Source organism: Bubalus kerabau, chromosome 7 (assembly GCF_029407905.1).
Source record: "Bubalus kerabau isolate K-KA32 ecotype Philippines breed swamp buffalo chromosome 7, PCC_UOA_SB_1v2, whole genome shotgun sequence".
NCBI lineage: Eukaryota > Metazoa > Chordata > Mammalia > Artiodactyla > Bovidae > Bubalus > Bubalus kerabau.
Genome location: NC_073630.1, coordinates 94,854,868 through 94,869,977, shown reverse-complemented (window position 1 = coordinate 94,869,977; position 15,110 = coordinate 94,854,868).

Genomic DNA, 15,110 nt, shown 5'->3' with positions numbered 1-15,110 from the left:
TTGAATGCTGGTTCCCCAGAGTGGGGGAGAAGCTTATTTCTTATATGGGGTGAGGGGAGGGGTATATGGCTGGAGTCAAAGGAGTGATTTAGGTGTTTTGCCCACTCCTTCGGGTGGTGCTGTGTCCAAGATGAATGCTCAATACTCTGCTTTTGCTCCTAACATTCTGTTTTTGCTCCAGCTTCCCTCGAAAGAGGAAGTTGGATTTTTTTTATCTCTCTGCATCTTTTGGGTCCCAAATTTGCTGCAACTGTGCAAGCACACAGTGATTTTTAGTCCCATAGAATTTCAGAGGTGTGTCCAGGTGCAAACATTGAAACAAAGTGTCCCAGGTCCCAGCCTGACTCACTTCTTCACTGTGAATTAGAATTGGAGTTTCCAAGTTTACCTAGTCTTGAATTGTCTTTCCTGGGATTGCACTGAAGGAGGAAACAGAACAGGCTCCATCTTGAAAGCAGGACTCTGTCTTGGGCTGGACTGTGGACTCTGAGCTATATGCCCAGTATCTATGGAAATGATATACCAACTGGAAAACCAGGCCCCTGGAAGGAAGAGCCCCAGGGCCCTCCATCGCCTAAAAGAATACCCTAATTATCTGTGTAACCTAATAGAATCATACATTCTGTTATGCTTATTGGGGTATGACCACAGGCCTATTGATAATTGTTCACTGTTAACTACCTAGGCTTGAGGCATATGATCACGGATTAACTTTGATTGTATCTTTCTTTTTCCTTTGTTCAGACTAGTTTCAGGGAACCTTATACACTTAGGGTATATAAGGTTTTCACAAAAACTGGTCGGGGTCCTTGGCTAAGAGGAGACTCTGCCTTGGCCCTGCCAGTGTGATAAACTGCACTCCACTGTCTGCATTGTCCTTCTGAGTGAGTTTGTTTCCTGGAACGCGTGGCGACAGCAGCACCAGTACTCTTCTGGTATTCTCCCTTTGGCCAAAATAAATTAGCCAGAGTTTTATATCTTTAAAACAGGAAGAAATAATGATGTTTTAAAAATCTTAATAAAAATGAACCAGAATAACTGAGAACACAGAGGTGTCTGAGGTGGGTAGAGACACAAACACTATTAGAGTAAGAAAGGAGCGAGCTCTGTTGTTGAAGGGAAAAGCCAATTCTGACTCCATGTTGGAACTGTTCTTTGACTTGCATTTCCTCACGTTTATTATTATAATCATACAGAATGGCCTGCCTCAGAGAATCCTGCCGTCTCAGCCTGACCCTGTCCACCTGCTGGATGGCAAGAAGGAAGAAATTAACACATCCCCTTGCCTGAGGCTTGCCATTCTAGGACATATTAGAAAGGATTAATGACCTTTTTACTTTGTTTCCTCACCTCCCCCATCTCTGTTCAGTAAAAGAACCTGGCACTCAGAGGACACCACCCCCCCCCCGCCCCCGACCCCCTAGAAGATGGTCATTTTGAAACATTAGTTTGCTATCTTCTCCCTGGGAAGCTTTCTGAGCTTTCCTCATATTCCTTGCCTCAACACTTCCTCACTCAGATTCATTGGCCTGTCCTGCCGGGAGCAGAGCCAGCTTGGACTTGGTAATAAGGTGAGCTGCAACTATTCCTGAAATCTGACCTTTTGACAGTCTACTAGTTTGATTTTTTACAGACTATCTCCTCCAAAGTATTATGTAATATAGACATACATATGATACATACATACACCCACATAAACTTATATATAGATAAAATCTATATATAGTTTGTTTTGTGACATAAAAGTTAAGATACTTGGAACTCTGGTTTGGGAACCACTCGTGTAAGGGGAAAAAGTGGTGCTAGACTGGGCTTCCCAGGTGGTGCTAGTGGTAAAGAACTCTCTTGCCCATACAGGTAGACTTAAGAGATGTGGGTTCAATCCCACATCTTGGGAAGATCCCCTGGAGGAGGGTGTGGCAACCCAATCCAGTATTCTTGCCAGGAGAATCCAATGGACAGAGGAGCCTGGCAGGCTGCGGTCCATTGGATCCCACAGAGCTGGAAACGACCGAGCGACTAACACACTATACTAAAACAGTAGTCTAGTGTATGTGTGTGTGTATGCTAAGTTGCTTCAGTTGTGTTCAACTCTGTGTAACAGTGTACTATAGTCTGTCAGGCTTCTCTGTCCATGGATTCTTCAGGCAAGAATACCGAAGTGGGTTGCCAATCCCTTCTCTAGGGGATCTTCCCAACCCAGGGATCAAACCTGTGTCTCCTGCATTACAGACAGATTCTTTACCACCTGAGCCACCAGATTACTGTTACTATCAAACAAATTTTAAATGTAAAATGCCATTTTCATATTTGCGACTAATAGTGCTTTCTTAAATAATAGAGCTGTTCAAGAACCCATAGTCTTTCAAGACTAGTCTCAAAATTTTACAAAAAAATTCAGGAGCTTCCCTGGTGGTCCAGTGGTTAAGAATCCACCTGCCAATGCAGGAGACGGAGGTTCAATCCCTGGTCAGAGAACTAAGATCCCACATGCCATGGAACAACTAAGCCCATGCACCACAAGTACTGAAGCTTGTTCATCATTACTCCCGAAGCACCCTAGAGCTAGTGCTCTGCAACAAAAGAAGCCACCACAATTTGAAGCCCGGGCATCACAATGAAAAGCCCCTGCTCACCGCAACTAGAGAAAGCCCACATGCAGCAATGAAGAGCCAGTGCAACCAAAAATAAATGATTTAAATTAAAAAATTTTAAAGAAATTCATTGATTTTGGCCTAGTAATCAAAATATTTGTCCAAGACCGTCTGCCTCAGGGAAAGAAGTTCCTCCACTCTCTGGTAGCTCAAGCGGGTTAATTAAAGCATTAGCGTTATAATCCTCACAGAAGCCCTGAAGATCTGAATATCCTTTGAGGAGAGTCGTATTTGATTAGAAAAACATAAGGAAATATACATGTGTGTTAAATACTAACAGAAGTTAGCATAGAGAAAGCTTCTTTAGTCATTTTACAAAGGTTGCAAACCTCGTGCCAAAACCAAAGTAGACATAATAATCTCATAGATAAATCTCATCTATGAACAAAAATGTAAAACTCTTAACTAAACCTATAAAATCTTTATGCACTGAAGCTAGAAGGGTATTGAAAGACATATGCAATAACTAAATAGGATTCACACCAGGAACATAGGCCTGAAGTACACATAAGTATACTGTACATATATGCAGGATACAAATTCACTGTCTAGAAATCTCTGTTGGAGGAACTCCCCTTGCAGGTTGTGGATGTGTACATTTTCTGGTACATTTCTATGTGCCTACCAAGGGTAACATTGGAGCAAAGGCCAGCACCAGGGATGTGATATAACTTGCTGCTGTTGCTTAGTCACTTCAGTTGTGTCTGACTGTGCAACCCTATGGACTGCAGCCTGCCAAGCTCCTCTGTCCATGGGATTCTCTAGGCAAGAATACATGCCCTTCTCCAGGGGATCTTCCCGGCCCATGGATCGAACCGCAATGCAGGCAGATTCTTTACCGCTGAATTGCCAGGGAAGCCCCGTGATAGGACTTAGGTTCACTCAATTAGAATTTGACATCTGCCTTGTATTTTTCTCTGACAACTGTGGTAGTTTCAACTTGGAAAAAAATAAAACTGACACACAAAGCCTTTCAAATGTTACTTGTCTGCAGAATTTGGTTCTGTTTCTTTGATGGGTTCTCTGCCGGTTAGGAATTCATTGTCGGTTCATGTACAGTACACCCGGGCCTCACCCAGCTTCTGACGTGTGCAGTCCCCTCCAGCCTCCGTATAATTATGTGAAATCAGGGATGTGTGGTTGGCTGCAAAGCCAGGGGTAAGCAGTTCTTTTAAAAGCAAATCCTGAAAACAGACTGTCACTCCCCATCTGACATCATGTTTTGTAAGGCCTCCTGTCTAGAAAGCGCACAAAGCCCTGGGCATTTTGTGGGGCTGAGAGAAGGCCTGGTCGGTGCTACTCTCGGTGGAGCTTCCTGTCTATCTCACAAAGCTCCAGCGGCAGCAGGTGAGTCTTGAGGAGTCTGGAGGGAAACATCTACCCTCAGATTTATTGATTTATGGATTTGAGGCTTAGTGAACCTTTCGGTGTCAGCTAGAGGGGGAACGACTTCTGGTGGATGTGGCAACAGGAGCTGGTCACTGGAGTAGAGCGGAGTGTTTGTATCTTGGGGATGGGCAACAGACCCACTAGGGAAGGAAAACTTTTTAAGATTTTTATATTTTTAAATTCCATACTTTTAAACTTACTTTTCAGTGATTTCTATAATGTACATAATAAATATGCAGTAGAACATGCTTAAGGATGGATACATAATTAAATGATATCTATATCTATACATTTATATATACATAGTGCATGCTCAAAATTTTTTACTGATGAAATGTATGATAAAAACCAACAAGAAACAAGACCATGGTGGTAGAAGTCTGTGAGGCAAGAGGGCCTGATTTGCCTGCAAGTTTTCCAGTTCCTTCTCCCTAAAGTCCTCCCCCTGCAGTTTTGCTGAAGGGAAAAGGCAGAAACGGAATCAGCCAAGTTTGTGGCTGCGAAAGATTTCTCCATGCATTTCTTTGTTATTCAAACTTGAAATGGTAAGACTAGGTCATTATATGTTTTCCCCTTTGCCAAACATCTAGAGGAGTGTATAGTTTAGTAGAAGCGCTGAAGGAACCAAAACTACCCCAATCCTACAAGACGTTTTAAAAATTAGGATCTACTGGATAAAAGGGACATTTTACTTAGACTGTTCACTTTCCTAAAGTCATTCCAGCTATGCTTTAAAAAAAAAAAAGTAAACAGAGCAGGTAATTTAAACATGTATTGATTATTTTGTAGCCTGTGTGTGTGTGCCTAGTCACTCAGTTGTGCCCAGCTCTTGGGACCCCACAGACTGTAGCCTGCCAGGCTCCTCTGTCCATGGGATTCTCCAGGCAAGGATAATGGAATGGGTTGCCATTTCCTGCTCCAGGGGATCTTCCCCACCCAGGAATCAAACTCAGGTCTCCAGACAAGGTTAATGGAGTGAGTTGCCATTTCCTGCTCCAGGGGATCTTCCTGGCCCAGGAATCAAACCCAGGTCTCCTGCATTGCAGGCAGTCTCTCTACCAACTGAGCTATGAGGGAAGCCCCTTGTAGCTTGTAGGAAGGTCAAACGGATAGCACAGTAATGAGAGCTGTAATGAGAGCTTAGTGAGGATTAGTTTTACTACGATTGGTTTTTTAATTATTATTTAAAATTTTTTATCGCTATGACAGAGCTCCCCACTTGGCCTTTCTTGAGGTGGTTCTCTAGATTTCTGGAAGCTATTTGGGACCCCGAAAAATGTATTCTTTGTGACCCTTTCTCCGGGCAGTTCTGGATTCACTTCTCATTGTCCCTGACCAAACATGAATGCTTAATTCTCCTCTGACATGGAGCATTCTTAATAAGCAGATTGGGCCAGGTTGCTTTTCCTTCATAAGGGCCCAGTGTAACTGGCAGACCTGACAAGCCTTCAGTAAAAAGATACTAACTTTCATCTCTTTATCCCTATCACCTTTCACAGTAAATGTTTATTGGATTGAACCAAATATTAGGAGAGGCAATAACTTAAGTCAAAAGAATGATTATTTAAAGGTAGAATATCAAGACGATGTCATATGGAGGGACAGAGAGCTCATCTCTGTGGGTTAATTTTTCTCAGAGAATCAGCTTAATCGGCCTCCATAAAGTCAGTCCAGCTGTCCTTCATTAATACAGAAGGCTGAGTGGTGGGTAGGGAATGGCCTACTCTGGGGGTGCTGGTCTGGGGTGTGTTAGAGGAAGACCCTAGATTCATGGGAAGATAAAAGTAGACAGTATCATTGTGCATGACAGGCAGGCGGCTCCTAGGTGCAGAGGTATCTCAGCACCTGGAACTGTACCACACTAGAACCAAGGGGCTTGAAGAGCAAGTCTTGGGAGCAGTACAGTGGGCCTGTGTCTTAGCTTGGGCTCCTAAGCTGAATACCATACCTAACAAAATACCATAGACTGGGCAGATTGAGAATCAGGTATTTGTCTCTTACAGTTCTGGAGGCTAGGCATGGTCAGGGCTAGCATGGTCAGGTTCTGGTGAGGGCTTTCTTCTTAGCTTGCAGGCAGCCACCTTCTTCCTGTATCTTCACATGATAGAGACACAGAGAAAGAGAAGCATGCAATCTCTCTGATCTCTTCTTAAGGGCACTAATCTTACCAAGGGCTTCCCTGGTGGCTAGGCAGTAAAGAACCTGCCTGCAGAGACCTGGGTTTGATCCCTGGGTCAGGAAGATCCCCTGGAGAAGGAAATCACTACCCACTCCAGTATTCTTGCCTGGGAAATCCCATGGACAGAGGAGCCTGGCAGGGTACAGTCCATGGGGTTGTAAAGAGTTGGACAAGACTGAAAGAATAACACTCATCTTATCATGAGGATCCCAGCTTTATAACTTCATCTAAACTTACTTATCTCCCAAAGGCCAACCTGTAACTATTATCCCAGAACACAATGTTTGTCAGCTCCGTGGCTTCCAGGCAGACTGCCATGAATACAATAAGCGCTTGTGGCAGGCAGTTTGGCCATTGGTATTGTGATTTTCCAAAATGGTGGACGACTCCTGGGAAAATTCCAAAGTTCAATTTTGCCTGGATCTATCTGAGAACCACAGCTTTAGGCTGTTTTGAGAAAGGGATTGTGTAAATGGTAAAATATTTATGCATGCCCATTACCCTGTCCAACTCCGAAGAGCCAAGTAAGAAACAGGCATGGGCTTCAGAAAAAAATCAGCTGGAATCAGACAGACATTCAAACCCTGCTGTACCACCTCCTTTGGTGTGACTTTGGAGAACTTATTAACCTTTCTAACCTTGACTTCCTCATGTACAAAATGTGCATATAAAATACCCTCCTGATGCAGTCACTCAAAGGATCAAATGAAATTATATGTGAAAAGTACACTACAGGGGACCTGGAGTATAGAAAGTTCTCAAAGGATTTTTGGGGTGGGACTTCCCTGGTGGCTCAGTGGATAAAAATCTGCCTACCAATGCAGAGGACACGAGTTTGATCCCTGGTCCGGGAAGATTCCACATGTCGCGGAGCAACTAAGCATGCACACCACAACTGCCGAAGCCCATGTGCCCAGAGCCTGCACTCCAGGAACAAGAGAAGCTATGGCAAGGAGAAGTCCTCCCACTGCAACTAGAGAGTAACCCCTTTGCAGAAACTAGAGAAAGCCACACATAGCAAAAAGACCCAGTGCAACCAAAAATAAATAAAAAGGATTTTGGGGTGACAGGTAGGCAGGAAATAGGGAAGGGAAAAAATCCATTTTCCTTTACTCATTTTAGGATCTCCAGTTGGAACCCTCGAAGACTGACAAAGACAGATAAACAAGAGAAAAATAAGCAAAAGTTTGTTAACATGTGCATTGCACATGTGCACAAGGGCGCACCCAGCGATGAAAACCTTAAAGGTGTTGTTAGAACTTGGGCTCATAGCCTATCTTGTGCTAACACAAAGGAAAGTGATTTGGGGCTTCTGAGTGGGAGGGGACAAGTTATGCATGTCAAGAAGCAGCCAGGATCTCAGCAGTGTCCAGTGCTTAACCAGAACCTGATTTTCTAGGACCCATGCGACCATTAGGTTGCTTTAAATATTTTTCAATTTTGAAAGATTCAGCTTCTGATCTAGACAGCTGTGCAAAGCACTGTTCAGGTCAAACTCTGAGTTGCATCCAGTTTATGGATCCTCTTTATCCCATTTCCCTAGTGTCTCAGACAGTGAAGAATCTGCCTGCATGAGGAAAGACCCCGGTTCCATCCCTGGGTCAGGAAGATCCCCTGGAGAAGGGAATGGCAACCCACTCCAGTATTTTTGCCTAGAAAATTCCATAGACAGAGGAGCCTGGTAGGCTCCAGGCCGTGGGATTGTTGTAGGAATGGGGTGCCCCTCTCCAGGACCCCAAGATCGGGCTCTTGTCTAACACTCTGAAAAGTGTGTTGAAAAGAATTGTCCGAGGAGATACATGCTGACAAAGCAAGAGACTTTATTGGAGGAAGGCACCTGGGCAGCAGGGTAAGGGAACCCAGGAGAGCTGCTCTGCTATGTGGCTCACAGTCTCGGGTCTTATGGTGATGGGATTAGTTTCCGGGTTGTCTTTGGTCAATCATTCTGACTCAGAGTCCTTCCTGGTGGCACACAAATCGCTTATTAGTTCCGTATTCCTTACCAGGACCTCCTGGCATAAAACGACTCATGTGAATGGTTACCTGAGAGCCTGGCCCGGGTGGGCGGTTTCAGTCTGTGTGCTTCCCCTAACAGGGTCACAAAGAGTCGGACATGACTGAGCAACTAACACGAGGGATAAAGCAGTAAGCAGTGGAGGCAGAAATCCACTCCTTTTATTTAGTCTCTTGAACAGACTATAAATTCTTCACAGCCAGGCCTCTATTTTATTTATCTATTTGCTGCCCAGCTCAGAGCATGGTAATAACAATAAAAGCTAAAAATGTATAGAGGGCTGCCGCGTTCCTGTACTATTTTAAATGCATCATATGAACTTCCTCATTTGAATTTCATAATCACCCTTGAAATAGCTTTTAATATTCTCTCCATTTTATAGATGAGAAAAATAAGGCACAAAGAGGTTAAATAATTTGTCCCAGGTCTCACAGCTAGCAAGTGTTTCAAAGTGAGGATTCCAAACCCCACCTGCTCTAGTACCTTGTGCTCACGGTACATGGTCGCTGTTAAATAAACACTGATCAAGACATCATCTGTGTATATACACACTTGTGTTCATTTACATGAATGAAAAAGTTTCCCTTGTGCTTTCAGCCACTCAGCATGGCGCAGCATGTGAGTCTTCTGGTCTTCCTCCATGGAGTTCTCACATTTCAGATGGTGAGTAGCCACTGATGTCTTCACATTTCTTTCTCTTCCAGGTCATCTAGATTTGCCTATAGGAACACAAAGGCATGTGACATCTAGATTTCTCATGCTCTGGACATGAGTGACTATATCAATTCTTCCCCCCTCCCCTTTCTCCACCCTTTTATAACCATTCCGTCTTTCAAGAAAGGATCTAAATTCATTTATGCTAAAATGAAAGCAACCAAGGGTAAGTTGCATGAGTGCTCAGCTGCTTCGTCGTGTCCAACTCTGTGCGACCCCATGGGCTGTATGTAGCCTGCCAGGCTCCTCTGTCCATGGGATTCTCCAGGCAAGAAAACTGGAGTGGGTTGCCATGCCTTCCACCAAATAATCTTTACGATCCAGGGATTGAATCTGTGTCTCTTGCATCTCCTGCAGTGCAGGTGGATTCTTTACTGCTGAGTCACCAGGGAAGCCCTAAGGGTAATTTAGGTATCCATATGATGAAAGTGATTGGAGAAGGAAATGGCAACCCACTCCAGTGTTCTTGCCTGGAGAATCCCAGGGACAGAGGAGCCTGGTGGGCCGCAGTCTATGGGGTCTCGCAGAGTCAGACACGACTGAAGCAACTTAGCAGCAGCAGCAGTAGCATGATGAAAGTGAAAGAGGAGAGTGAAAAGTTGGCTTAAAGCTCAACATTCAGAAAATTAAGATCATGGCATCCGGTCCCATCACTTCATGGCAAATAGATGGGGAAACAATGGCTGACTTTATTTTTTGGGGCTCCAAAATCACTGCAGATGGTGATTGCAGCCATGAAATTAAAAGACATTTACTCCTTGGAAGGAAAGATATGACCAACCTAGATAGCATATTCAAAAGCAAGAAACTTTACTTTGTCAACAAAGGTCCGTCTAGTCAAGGCTATGGTTTTTCCAGTAGTCAGGTATGGATGTGAGAGTTGGACTGTGAAGAAAGCTGAGTGCAGAAGAATTGATGCGTTTGAACTGTGGTATTGGAGAAGACTCTTGAGAGTCCCTAGGACTGCAAGGAGATCCAACCAGTCCATCCTAAAGGAGATCAGTCCTGGGTATTTATTGGAAGGACTGATGTTGAAGCTGAAACTCCAATACTTTAGCCACCTGATGCAAAGAGGTGACTCATTTGAAAAGACCCTGATGCTGGGAAAGATTGAGGGCAGGAGGAGAAGGGGACGACAGAGGATGAGATGGTTGGATGGCATCACCAACTCAATGGGCATGAGTTTGAGTGAACTCCGGGAGTTGGTGATGGACAGGGCAGCCTGGCATGCTGTGGTTCATGGGGTTGCAGAGTCGGACACGACTGAGCGACTGAATGAGCTGAAATGAAATGTTCAGAAGTGATGTGGGTTTTTTTAAATTTTATTTTATTTTTAAACTTTACAATATTGTATTGGTTCTGCCATATATCGAAATGAATCTGCCACAGGCATACATGTGTTCCCCATCCTGAACCTTCCTCCCTCCTCCCTCCCCATACCATCCCTCTGGGTCGTCCCAGTGCACCAGCCCCAAGCATCCAGTATCATGCATGGAACCTGGACTGGTGACTTGTTTCATATATGATATTATACATATTTCAATGCCATTCTCCCAAATCATCCCACCCTCTCCCTCTCCCACAGAGTCCAAAAGACTGTTCTATACATCAGTGTCTCTTTTGCTGTCTCGTATACAGGGTTATTGTTTAAGTTACTGACTCCAAGGCTTGAAGATAGACTAACTTGGATAAAGGGAAGGTCTGTCTCCTCAATAACAGCTCCACAACACATTCTACCTAAAAAATATTTAAGTTTAGGTTTTTTTTTCTGAAGACTCAGAGAAGAGCCCATGGGCACAGAGGCAGAAGAAAAAGGAGATCAACAAAGATCTGACTCAGTCTCCACTGTTGCTGCTTACTTCCTCTGAAATATTTTTTCCCTCCAGCCTGCCCCAGAGCTGCCCTCCTCCCCATCCCTAAACCCTTAAGTTCTAGTCATCCCTGGGAGTGTGGTTTGAACTTCGCTTCCCTGATCCTCCCTCCCCATCCCCAGTCTAGTCAAATCACCCCAGGCTCACTTGCACCCCCTGCAATTCTTTGTAGCACTTCTAACAGCCCTGACTGAATAATCCATATTGTACTTAGTTGTTTGACGTGTGTCTTCCCTACTATAATTTATGTTCCCAAGGATGGGGACTCTGTCTTGCTCAATACTGTGACCCCCGCGCCTGGCAACATAGTGGGTGCTCAATAAATGTGTGAGTCATGAGTGTTGAAGGAACTTCCCAGTATTGATGGTGGTGTTGGGGGACTTAGTGAGCAAGTGTGAATCCTCTTCCTGTGCCTCCATCTGTCTTCGGTAAGACCTGTCCCAGAAGCACCAGTCTTGTAAGGCATGTGAGCATGGCAGGAAGTGGACACCATCTGAAGCCTGGATGGGGTTCAAGTCCCCACTGCATCACTCACCAGGTTCTCATCACCTTGGGCAAGCCTCCCAGTTTCGTCATTTTTTTTTAATGAACTACCTTGAGAATCAAACATGATCACACACGTGAAAGAACTTTGTGTGCCAAAAGGCACTTTGTGAACATTGCCCTCTGTGGGGATTCATTTATGTTGTGTGGCATGAAGCCAGGTCTGCTCAGAGACTAAAGGTCCTCGTGTGGGATTTCAGGTACCTTACAGGCAGGTAGGTAGAGTCAGGTGATAAGAAAGTGTCTTCTCAGTGCCCCAAATCATAGTGAATTGGTGGCCACTAACATAAGGCTTGTCGTGGAGAAGGAACTGGCAACCCACTCCAGTACTCTTGCCTGGAAAATCCCATGGATGGAGGAGCCTGGTAGACTGCAGTCCATGGGGTTGCTAAGAGTCGGACATGACTGAGTGACTTCACTTTCACTTTTCACTTTCATGCATTGGAGAAGGAACTAGCAACCCACTCCAGTGTTCTTGCCTGGAGAATCCCAGGAACAGGGGAGCCTGGGGTGCTGCTGTCTATGGGGTTGCACAGAGTCGGACACGACTAAAGCGACTTAGCAGCAGCAGCAGCAGCAACATAAGGCTTGTCGAGAAGAAAACATCCTAAGAATAAGGGCAGAGTAAAGAAAAATCATGAAAGACTGACATTTAGTGACAATCTGGCTAGTGCGTTTATTCCAGTTATTGTCATTTTGCCTTTGATTGTTTTATTTTTAAATTTTATTTATTTATTTTTGGCTGTGCTGTGTCTTCGTTGGTGCACAGGGTTTTCTCTAGTTGCAATGAGTGGGGGGTTAACTCTTTGCTGTGGAGCACAGGCTCTAGGGCGCACGGATTTCAACAGTTGCAGCATGTGGGCTCAGAAGTTACGATTCCTGGGCTCTAGAGCACAGGCTCAACAGTTGTGGCTCAGGGGCTTAGTTGCTCCAAGGCATGTGGGATCTTCAAGGACTGGAGATAGAACCCTTGTCTCCTGCAACAGCAGGTGAATTCTTTACCACTGAGCCACCAGGGGAGCCCTGCCTTTGACTGTTTTAGAACACTGGAGAGATAGAAGTTAACTTGCACAAAACTGATAGTAATGTAATAAGTCCTGTGCATAGAAATGAGAACTGTCTGGTAGGACATGATTATTGCCTGTGGATATTGACCAGTTGTGCCCATTTTGCACTATCTGTAAATTCATTTCAGTTTCCATTATATGAGCAGAAATGTGTGGTATTGAGTTCTTTTTTAAACTGTTATAACAGCTTGCCAGTGCCCCCATTAATTAATGAATTAAATATAATCCTTGACACTTGCTCCTTTCATGTTTGTGTAAGAATCATGGCTACATTCTCTTTTTCTAGTGAATGTGAAAGTCCCTCAGTTGTGTCTGACTCTTTGTGACCCCATGGACTATACAGTTTGATCCCTGGGTCCAGAAGATCCCCTGGAGAGGGAAATGGCTTCCCCCACTTCAGTGGGAAGGAGATACCCACTCCAGTATTTTTGCCTGGAGAATTCCATGGACAGAGGAGCCTGGTAGGCTACAGTCCATGGGGTTACAAAGAGTTGGACATGACTGAAGCAACTTAGCCCATACACATACACAAACTCTCACACAACACTCTGGACTTCCCTGGCAGTCCAGTGGTTAAAAGTCCATGAATCCAATGCATGGGGTACGGGTTTGATCCCTGGTTGGGGAACTAAAATCCCACGTGCTGAGTGTTGCTTCCAAAAAGTAAAAATTATTTAAAAAGAAAGAAAACCACCACGTGAATCCATGAAATAACATTATAATACTGTTTTTAATGTTTACAAAGTCAGAACATTAAAGATCACCTCAGGATCTTAAACACTACTTATTCTGGTTTTGTTTTCTAATCAGTTCTCTTTCATCAGCCATGTATACAATACCTTTTCCTTTTCTAGCATTTTGTGGATCATTTTCAAAGTTTTAAAATATATGTATCTGTAAAATATTTGGAAAGGAAGTCACAGACCAAAAGAACAAAAGGGGTTCTAAGACAACTGCATTTTTCTGTTTACAGAAAGGAGTGCTTGGTTTGTCCAAAGAGAGCAGTGACAGCAGTCTTGGATACAGAAAAGGCTACTATATAGTTCCAGTGCTGGTAAGTCTGGGGCATTCATGTTTCCTAAAAGAATTCAGTTACTTTGGATTAGCGTGTCTCAACAGCAGCACTGTTGACTTCTGGGGCAGGATAATTCTTTGTGGCTGGGTTGTGCTGTGCGTTGTAGGATGTTTAGCCAGCATCCCTGACCTGTCCACTCTAGATGCCACTACCACCCTTATCCTCTATATGGGACAATCAGCAATGTCTCCAGACATTGTCAAATGTGCCCTGGAGGGCAGAATTTCTCCCAGGCTAGAATCCTTATTTTAGATCACTTACAAGAGAAGTTCATATCTGAATTGTAGAAACAGCACACTGTTAATATTTGAGGGACTGGTAAAATTAAGGTGTCTAAAATTTTCAAACTTTTTGTGTACTGAACCCAGAGAGAAATGTTTTAGATTCAGCGAGAACATATTTTTTTTCTTATAATATTCTTCTATCATATCAGAAAAATTCTGTACTGGGAATTTTAGTGTAGAAGATATAAAGTTGAAACTATTTTAATTTCACTATCATCCTGAAGGAAATCCTAAGTCTACAATAATAGCTACATCAAGAAAATATTTAATCATTTAGGACATAATGACTAGGATATTTGCAGGCTACCTAAAAAACTCTGTGGCTCCCTTAGCAAGAAAGACCAACAGAACCTGGGCGCCATAAAAACCACGTGAGACTTCCCTGGTGGTCCTGTGGTTGAGAATCAGCCTTCCGATGCAGGGGACGTGGGTTTGATCCCTTATGGGGAACTAAGATCTCACATGCCATGGGGCAACTAAGCCATGGGCTGCAACTACAGAAAGCTCACACGCTGCAGTGAAGACCCAGCGGAGCCAAAATACAAAAAGAAAGAAAAAGTTTGACCTATTTGTGTTTGCTTGTGGCACTTTACCATTCTAATAGGAAACTGGGGACAAGAAACAGGTCAATGGAGACAAGAAACATACAAAATATTAGACCAAATTAAAGGACACTGATTGGTGAAAGGGTTTGTAGAATATAGCACAGTCATGCCAAAAGGATTTCTTTGTTGAAAATGTCCTACCGTTTTGACACACTAATACTAAAGGGGAGAAAAAATGAAAGGACAAAATATCTGGCCCACTGTAACTGTTTGGTCAAAGCACCAGCATGGACACGACTCGGGCCGTGGGTGGAAGGGACCAGGCTATAGCAGGGATCTAAGGACACGTTAGAACCTTTCTCCTTGGGGACATTGATGTAGACCTGTCCTCGGGACTTGCTTCTTTACGCTCTATGTCTCTATCTCTGGGGACAGATGGCATTCAAAACCTAGGCAAAGCAGGCAAAAGTCAAACCAGTTTCCCAGTTTAGCCCAACTTCAACCACACTTTGCAAGTCACCCCAGTCTCAGACACCCTCTTCATCTCCTGCAGAAGCCATACATGCACTGCATGTGTGTTTTAGTCACTAAGTCATGTCTGACTCTTTGCGACCCCATGGACTCTAGCCCGCCAGGCTCCTCTGTCCATGGGATTTTCCAGGCAAGAATACTGGAGTGGGTAGCCATTCCCTTCTCCAGGGGATCTTCCTGACCCAGGGATCAAACCTGGGTCTCCTTAATTGCAGGCAGATTCTTTGCCACTGAGCCAATTCTT